The 9,914-nt window shown below is 33.4% G+C and overlaps 1 long non-coding RNA gene across 1 annotated transcript in view; it reads left to right on the forward strand.

Annotated features, from left to right (window-relative positions):
• The first annotated feature begins 8,049 nt into the window (after positions 1-8,049).
• Positions 8,050-9,914, forward strand: part of LOC132745247 (uncharacterized) — a 91,138-nt gene continuing 89,273 nt past the window's right edge. The window contains exons 1-2 of the long non-coding RNA XR_009627811.1: positions 8,050-8,711; positions 8,865-8,975. This is a non-coding gene — a long non-coding RNA (uncharacterized LOC132745247). The remainder of the gene's footprint in view (positions 8,712-8,864; positions 8,976-9,914) is intronic.

The following is a 9,914-nucleotide window of genomic DNA, read 5'->3' on the forward strand; positions in this document are numbered from 1 at the left end:
GGCCAAAGGTTTCTTTGGGCATCAAATTTCCCAGCCCTGTATTTTTTGGGAATTTTTTCAGTTGTTAAACAAGACTGGAAAATTTTTCATTTTCGGGCCGGGAGATTCAGTTTTTAAAGAATTACAGTACTTACAACGGGCCCAAACCATTTCAAAGCTGTATATTTGGGCTTTAAATAGTTGCCAAGTCAAAAACCTCGACCCCTTTTTGCTCTTTTTCCAAAAGGGATCCGACTAAAAGTCCTTTAATGACCCCGATTAAAGGTTCCTAATGATCCGAGGGGAGGCCCATAATGATCAGATGAAAACCAGTTTTGTTATCATCCTTGCCCCTGTTGTTTTTGTTTTCCCAAATATTTTTTTTTCTAATCCTTTTTTTTAACCCCCTTTTTTTTGGGAAAATACAAGGACGGGGTCCCTGTCAAAAATGTAACCCTTCTTCTGTTCCCAAAGGGGCAATTTTTTTTGTCTTGTTTTTAGAGCTATAAGTCGCAGTTTTTCGCTCTGATGCAGATTCACCCAAAATTGATTAGAAAGAAAAAGATTGTACACTAAAGGGAAAATTAAAAAATTTGGGGAGCTACAGACGTTGAGAATGAAACTGTTGGGTTGTGGATGAGAAAAAAACGATGAAGCAGTAAATCCCCTTTTTCAGGTACTGGGGTTGGACTCACCCGTCCCGGAAAAGGAATGGAGTTGGGGTATGGCCTTTTTTGGTGGGGCTGGGAAAGAAAGATGTTGGGGGAAGGCAAAGGGGGGAGGAAAATAACCCCAAAACCCGGAAGGGGGATGTTGGGCCTGGTGAAACTTAGCTGAATAGGAAAGTAATTAAAATGATGGGGAGGCACTAAAGAATTTTCAACCCCCTACATAAATTTTACATTGGGTTTATGAAACTGGGTTTAAAGGTGGTGGTTTTGAAACTGAAATAGGGGTTTTGTGTTGAGAAACTTTCACATGTCTATTTTTAGAAATAACTGAAGAGATATTTTTAACCTCTGGCTCAATGTTAGGTGATATAGGAGATTTACTTGGTTCCAGCTCATCCTCTGTGCCAGGAGGAGCCGGTTGATCACTGTAGTTTATTATGTTGCTAACATTTACAATTTTACTGACACTTGCTGATGGTAGTTTCCTCCAGTCAATATCCTTTGATTTCTTTGAGGATTTATTTTTTTCATCCCCTTTTTTGTTTGTATTATGTACTGATAAAGATTCATTTTTTCTCTTTGCTGTGAAAGCTGAAATTTCTTTATTGTGATGCTTTTGATCATGTTGGATATTTTCAGTTATTTCTTTCATCTTCTTGCATGGTTTATTCGCTTCTTCCAAAATTAAATTTTTTGTTTTTTTACCCCTTTTTGAGATGGGTTATTTTCTGCTTACCCCGAAATCTTAAAAATCTGCCTTTTCACTCTGGATCTTATTGTTTGGGTTTACAATCTGAGAAACTTAATTAAACTGCCCTTTCTTTTGAGATCTTTTTCATCCCGTTTCACTCTGAGTTCCTTTTTGTCTGTTTAAAACTCGAAAATCTTTCATCTGAAATTTACACCTTTTGGGACTGAATTTTTTTCTTTTTCAATTTTAATGTCAAATTTTTTCCCTATCTGGTTTTTCCTTTCCTTTAATTTTTGTTCTTTTCACCCTTTTATTGGCCCCTACCCTAGATTTATCTCTTTCATCCCGTTTAAAAGCCCCTTTTTAAAAATGGGCTTACCTTGTCTAAAGTTTCAAAATTTGTTTTACTTTCCCACAACTTTTTTTTACCATTTTTTCAAATTTCCCCCCGGAACACCTTTGGGATTTTTTTTCCTGTAAAAGGTCAATTATTTCCTATTTCCCGGATATTTTTTTTATCATTTTAATGAACTTTTCCGTTTGTCCTTCCCAAAAATGTGTTTGTTCCCCAAATTTAAACAAAATCTTGTTCTCTTCAAAAAGACTCAAATTTTCTGCCCGAAAAATGGCATTTTTTAACATTTTAAAAATCACCCTGCTTTCAGAGGATTATCTTTCAACATTTTATTTTTTTCACCCTCAAAAATTTCCCTCCTCTTTTCCCCCAAAGGGTTTTCCCCCCAAAACAGTATCTTTGAAAAAACTAGCATCTTTAAGTGAAAAGGGCTGACTTTGACTGTTTTTTTTGAGTTTAGCCCCTTTGCTCAGTATTTCATATCTATTGACTGTAGGGACCCCTTTTTTTTTATCCCCTATTCCCCCTTTGGGGGTTTTTTAACCCCTTAGTTTTTTTCCCCCTTTCGTTTTTCCCCCAATAACCAAAACCCTTTATTGTCAGAAACACTTTTTGGTTCTACATAATCATCATGAGCGTTCCCGCTTAAGGCTGCCCGGAAACAGGGATCATCTTGTCTGATTCACTTTTCGTCTCACCCATGGGAAACCAAAAAGCTTGTCTCCTAACTTCTGCCCTTTCATCCAATTCTTTTTTACTTAACTGTTTATTTTCATCTTCATTAGAATCTGAATCTTTTAATACAGTTTTTTCGCGAAGTTCATTCACAGCTTTATTCTCCTTGTTTCCTCTGATTTTCTTTGACCTTTTTGCATCAAATGTACCTTTGCCTACTTTTGCCTTTTTAACTGACAGCCATTCTGGTGAACTATCTATTCCATCTGATTCAGACTCGTCATCATCTACATTGTATATCACTTCTCCCGTTTTAAAGGGTTTTTTTGCCCTTTGGAAATTTTTTTTCCCCCCCAAAAATTTTTTAGTTTTTTTTTTTTTTTTTTTTTTTTTTTTTTTTTAAAAAAAGAAAAAAAAAATTTTAATTTTTTTTTTTTTTTTTTGGAAAATTTTTTTTTTTTTTCGGCAGGTTTTTGAATGCTCTAATTTTCTGGGATGTTTAAACATTTTTTCAAACCCTTTAATCAAAAATTCAATCACAATTTATTCATCCCTTTTTACTTTTGTTCCAGTATATCTATATCTGTGTCGGGATTAAACCAAAATTTTTTCCCAAGTTTACCTTTACTGCTGATTCAGATTTATCTGACCCCCAAAATAAGAATTTCCTCATTTTGGGAAATTTGGAAAATTAACGGGTTGTTTTGCTTTTTTAAAAAGGGGCGTAGAAAACTGAAAAAAAAAATGAAAAATTTTTCTGTATTTTTCTAAGTTAATTTGAAAATCAATAAATTAAATTCAGATGGGAAATTTAAAATGACTTGTTTTTTAAGCAATCCCGCGGGAAACCCTGGGGGCCACCCAAAGGGAAAAAACCCAACCCCAAATTAAAAAACAAAAATTTCCCCTCTTTTTTTCGAAAAAGGGGGATAAAATTTTCCCTTTTTCCCAAAAACAAAAAAAGAAATTTTTTTGGCCCTTAAAATTTAAAAAAAACTTAAAAATTTTAAGGCAAATTTGGGACCCAAGAAAAAGCAAAGGCCCGGGGAAAACCAGAGACCCTGGTTAATCCCCGGGTGGGGGTGCCCATTTTTTGTGCGGTTTTTCTCTCTCCTCTAAAAATTATTATATATTAAAATTAAAAAAAATAATTATATTATACACCACAAAAACCCAATAAATTATATGGTCCCTTTTTAAAGCACAAAACTGAGGAAAAATTTAGTAAATTTTAAACCCTTTAAGGGCAAAGGCCTTATAGGGGTTTAAAAAAAACAAGGTCTTGTCCTTAAAATTTGTTCTGTAAAAAAAATGGGAAAAATTTATCCCCTTCCAAAAAAAATTTGAAAGTCAAGGGGCCCGTTTTGGTTATTTTTTAAAGGGGTTTTCCTTGAAGTTATTTTTGTTTAAATTTTTAAAACAAACCCTTCAAAAAAAACAAATTTTACAGCCAATAATAGCCAAAAAAATGAAAATTTCAATAATTTGACCTTCAAAGTCAAGGTCATTTATGAGTGAAGGTCAAGGTCTGTCTGATTATTTTTAAGGGATATCCTTGAAAATTAAATTATTATGTTCAAGTTTGAAGACAATCCATTCGAAAATAACAAAGTTACAGCCAATAACAGCAGAACAAGCAAAATTTGGACTTTTAACCTTGAAGGTCAAGGTCATTTATGGATGAAGGTCAAGGTTAGTGTGGTCTACTGAAAGGTCTTGTCCCAAGGGTTGTTGTGGCAAAGTATGAAGACAATACACCAAGAAATAAAAGAGTTATGATCCAGGTACAAGTTTGCAGACGGGAATGGCAATGGCAATGCCGCCGCCACTATAGCAATACCATTACTTTTTTTTTCAAAAAAAAAAGAAAGTTGAGCTAAAAAATTTCTATAGCGAAAAGGTCACATTTAGTACTTCTTTATGCTCTGTTTGTATAACGCAAGATACATCACCTCAAAATATATGCACAACCCTGCAATACCATTTTACAGACTCACAAAAAATGGCATGTGTATGTGATAAAATAACATTACATTTTGCCAAAATTGTATCAAATCTTATATTATAATAAATTACCGATAAGACTTACAAGAAATTCTATAAATATTCTACAAAACGTATTGGTAACCACTAATGTTTAATTGATAAAAGAAAGACTTTTTATATTTTTGATAGTTTTAACAATTTATCCTAAACATTTTTTATTTCAAATATTGGTCAATGATCATAATAATAATCAATCTTTTGAAATATACAGCTTGACAGCACAAAAATGAGCATCACTTTCAAATTAAAGCAATCCTATGTTTGATAAACAAATATGCCCCCCGGCACAGATTCTTGTCAATTTTCAATTCCCCAAAAACTCAAATTAACTCAGTTATGAAAGGGGAGATTACTCAAGAAAAATTTTGTTGACACAGTTTATGATACAAACTTGACAGAGTCATTACTTTTTCTTCCTGTCATAAATAAAATGTAAATTGGCATGTTATTACATTTGATGAGGTTGAAAATATTTAACTTGAGAATGAAGGTATACATAACACTATACCTTGACCTTTAACCCAGTGACACTTAATTCTAACCAATGCTAGAGAACCACCCAAGTTACGTTCCTACCAAATATAAAAAAATGGGAACAGCAATGGGAAGTTCTATGGCACCCTCTTACGCTTCGCTTTTTATGGGTAAATTTGAAAATGACTTTTTAAGCCAACGTTCTTTAAAACCTAGTTTATGGTTCCCTTTTCTTGATGATATATTTTGTATATGGAGTTATTCCCTTGATGATTTGAATACTTTCATTGATAGTTTGAATAACTTTCATCCATCTATAAATTTACAGCGAACGTTTCTAAATCTCTCGTATCATTTTTAGATGTAAACGTTTCATTAGACGAAAACAATAATATTCACATGTTAAAGAGACAGATAATCATCAGTATTTAGAATACTCTTCGTGTCACCCAGTGTCTTGTAAAAATGGTATTCCATACAGTCAAGGAAAACGTTATCGCCGTATCATTTCTGACGATAATGTTTTCAACGATTCTTTACAAAATTTACTTACATACTTCAAAGCAAGAAATTATCCATCAATGTTATTGATAACGCACTAAGTAAGGTTTCATGTCTAACACAGGATGAGGCCCTGTGTACTAACAACAAAACAAGTGATGGCAGTGTTATTCCCTTTGTTGTTGAGTATAACCCAACTTTACCTAATATTAGTAATATAATTAAAAAGTATTGGGATTTACTTAAACTTTCAAGTAAATGTTCTGTGCAAAAGTAAACCTTTGGTTGCATTTAAAAGACCTAAAAATCTAAAAGACATTCTCGTTAATTCTAATATTAGGTCTAATAACAAAAATGCGAAAAGTTCATCCAAATGTAATAGAAGTAGATGTACACATTGCAGCTCCATTATTGAAAGCAATATATTTAGTAGTACTAATATTCCTGGTAAGAATTATCATGTAAATAACAATACTGATTGTTCTACGAAAAATGTTATATATCTTGTCACTTGTGATAAATGTAAAGAGCAATATGTTGGTCAAACAAGCAACAAGTGTCTAAACGCATGAATAGCCATAGGTTTGACAATTTTTCCGATCCATTATTTTTGACCAATGTCGCTACACACTTTAATAAAACCAATCATTGTATTAAGTATTTTAAATTTATGCCTATAGAGATTGTCACCGATGATATGGAACGCTTATTACAAGAATCATACTGGATTCATAAGCTTAACACATTATCTCCTTATGGTATGAATGCAAAAGTTTTGTACAATATATAACTTTGTCATTATTGAGCCGGTATACATATACATGTAGTATGTTTTTTTCTCATATCAAGGTTTTTTATTATTATTAATTATGAGAATTTTTGTATCACATGTGCAGATCCATATTATATGTGTAATTTACTGTATATTGCTGTATTTATATTCATGAAAGATTCTTTATTTATTGGACAAAGTTTTTATTCCCGCGTTAACGTCACGTTCTGTTTAGCGTATAGTTAAACGGACGTTGCGTCATTTGTCATTTGTTATTTTATAAACGTCAATTTTTTCTGAAGAAGACTAAACGTCGAAAGCTTAAGAAAAGCGTTTGTTTTTATTGAACTGATTATATGTTCCTACCAAATATGAAAGACAATTGGTCAACAAATAAAGGCTGTATTTGCAAAAGGTTAAAAATCTATTTTCTATCACCAGTGAACCAGACTTTAAGATCAAATACCCAAAACTCAACCCTAATTTAGAGGACCACCCAAGTTCAACTATTACCAAATATGAAAGGTGAAGTGTAAAACTATTTTTAGCATTGATGACCTTAACCTTGAATCCAGGGACCCCAAACTCTACCCAAACTTAAAAGGCTACAAATGATATCTACCAACTTAATATGAGCCGCGCCATAACAAAACCAACACAAGCAAATTCGTTGAATTTATATCCCCCGCCGAGTACTGGTTATTATTAACACAACAACTGAAGACATAAGGCTTTATTTATATATTAATCATGGCATAAACTGTAATATTCTTTGAACTTGAAGCCTTGTACCTGCAAACAAGAAGAATTTTTAAGTTTTCACTATATACATATAAGGAAAATCTATGACCCCCTGGAGTGGGGCCAATTTTGACCCCAGGGCTAAAATTTGAACAATTTTGGTAGAGGACCTATAGGTTATATCATATACCAAATATCAAAGCTCTAGGCCTTGTACTTTCAGACAAGATTTTTAAATTTTGCATTTTTGAAACTCCTTTTCTGGCCCTGTGACCTATTTATGCAACAGACCGGAACCATTTGATCAACTTTGGCAGGGGACCACCCTAGGATCATTCCTGTAAAGTTTGGTTGCTGTGCAGTCATTTGTTTCTGAGGAGATGTTGTTTAAAGAAATTGCTGACGACGCACGACGACGGACGGTGGGGGATCACAATAGCTCACCTAGATGTAAAAACATCTTAATCTCCAGACTTCATTGCCATATTCAAGGCATCAAGAAGGGATCTCACAATTTTCAAATATTTTTAAATGTTATTGTAACAAATCATTTTAATTCTTCTTTAATAAAAACTAGAAATGTGTCCATAGGACACGGGTGCCCCCACCGCGCCACTGTTCTGTCAATCTTATGACTCTAGGTCAAATATTTTTTGAAAACTAAAAATCTTTTTACTAAGTAAAGGGCAAGAACTTTACAAATACTGAATAAATCCCCAAGCAAACCCCAAGTTGAAAATTGCAAATTTATACTACTGTAATTCAAGGGCAATAACTCTAACAAAACTGAAAAAAATCCACATGCAAAGTCCCAGGTTCATAGCTTCACAGTGAGGTGAATCATTATTCCTGTAATTTAGTGATGTTGATCATTATTCCTGTAAAGTTGGTCGATTCTAACACTCAAGGATCAAATAACAACATAATGAAACAGTTTTTACTAAGTCAAGGGAAATAACTCTACAAATACTGGATAAATTCACAAGCGAAACCCCAGGAACAAACTAAATATGCTGAGCAACTTTCCAATAAGGTTTAATGACTCTATGTCAAATCCTTTTTGAGTTACATGCGACACATGTTGAAAATTGCAAACATTTTCTAAGTCAAAGGCAATAACTCTTAAAATACTAAATAAATCCAGACGAAAATACCCAGATGCACAACTACACATGCTGATCAACATTCCTGTAAAGTATCATGACTCTAGGTCAAATACTTTTTGAGTTACGTGCGACACAAGTTGAAAATTACAAAATTTTACTAAGTCAAGGGCAATAACTCTAAAAATACTTATAATATCCAGACGAAAATACCCAGGTGCACAACTACACATACTGATCAACATTCCTGTAAAGTTTCATGACTCTAGGTCAAATACTTTTTGAGTTACATGCGACACAAGTTGAAAATTACAAAATTTTACTAAGTCAAGGGCAATAACTCTAAAAATACTTATAATATCCAGACGAAAATACCCAGGTGCACAACTACACATGCTGATCAACATTCCTGTAAAGTATCATGACTCTAGGTCAAATACTTTTTGAGTTACATGCGACACAAGTTGAAAATTGCAAAATTTTACTAAGTCAAGGGCAATAACTCTAAAAATACTAAAAATATCCAGACGAAAATACCCAGGTGCACAACTACACATACTGATCAACATTCCTGTAAAGTTTCATGACTCTAGGTCAAATACTTTTTGAGTTACATGCGACACAAGTTGAAAATTACAAAATTTTACTAAGTCAAAGGCAATAACTCTAAAAATACTAAAAATATCCAGACGAAAATACCCAGGTGCACAACTACACATACTGATCAACATTCCTGTAAAGTTTCATGACTCTAGGTCAAATACTTTTTGAGTTACATGCGACACAAGTTGAAAATTACAAAATTTTACTAAGTCAAGGGCAATAACTCTAAAAATATCCAGACGAAAATACCCAGGTGCACAACTTCACATGCTGATCAACATTCCCATAAAGTTTCGTTGAATTCCAGCCATTAGTTGCAGAGAACTACTCCGGAAACGAAATTCGGACGGACGGATGGACGGACGTACCAAAATTTGATGTTTATGAGGCAAATGTGCTTATAAACACCACCTGGACCAACGTCCATAAGCAAAATAAGCTCGTAAAAACAAAAAAATAGCTCTTAATTTGAATTTTATGAGTTTATGTTCTTTATTTAACTACGGAATGAAGCTCATAATAATCAAATGTTGGCTCGGACAGACAGACGGACGGACAACGCCAAAACTATATCTATAGATATAGATAATAATGGGTTTGCGACCAGCATGGATCCTTATCAGACTGCGTGGATGCGCAGGCTGGTCTGGATCCATGCTGGTCGCAAACCCATCACGTTGGTTTTGTTATGGCACGGCTCATATGAAAGACATAAGTCAATAAATAAAAGCTGCATGAGCCGGTGTGAAATTTATTTTTAGAACAGGTGACAATAGCCATGATCCCTGTGACCCGTAACCCTTTTATTTATGAAAGACAATTATAAAGATATATAAAGAATGTCTGTATGAGCAAAAGTTTATAAATATGTTTAGCACTGGTGACCTTGCCCTTGAACCAAGTGACAAAAATTCAATACCAAAGTTAGAGGGTCATCCAAGGTACCTACCTAACTAATATGAAAGATATCGGTAAACTTGCTAAAAGAAACTTAACATAAATCCAATTTGCCAGAATAGGTTACTGTACAAGGACCTATTTTCAAAGTGCTAAAAATGGGAATAACTAAGGAATATACTTAAAGCCACAGTTAAGTAATTTGTCAAGATCATGGACTTTGCATTATTAAGAGTTTAGAACATATATCCCCTGGTACAGATAGAACTTTAGATACATTCAAATTGCTGGTTTATGTTAACCTAGTACAGATGGATGGATTGACACACTGTTCAATTACTGGGGGTATGAAAATGTTAATTAAAATATATCAAACGATTTAATATTAATTAATCAAAAAAAATCT

This window comes from Ruditapes philippinarum, unplaced genomic scaffold, assembly GCF_026571515.1.
Source record: "Ruditapes philippinarum isolate M1 unplaced genomic scaffold, ASM2657151v2 ctg8_1_1_1_1, whole genome shotgun sequence".
Classification (NCBI taxonomy): domain Eukaryota; kingdom Metazoa; phylum Mollusca; class Bivalvia; order Venerida; family Veneridae; genus Ruditapes; species Ruditapes philippinarum.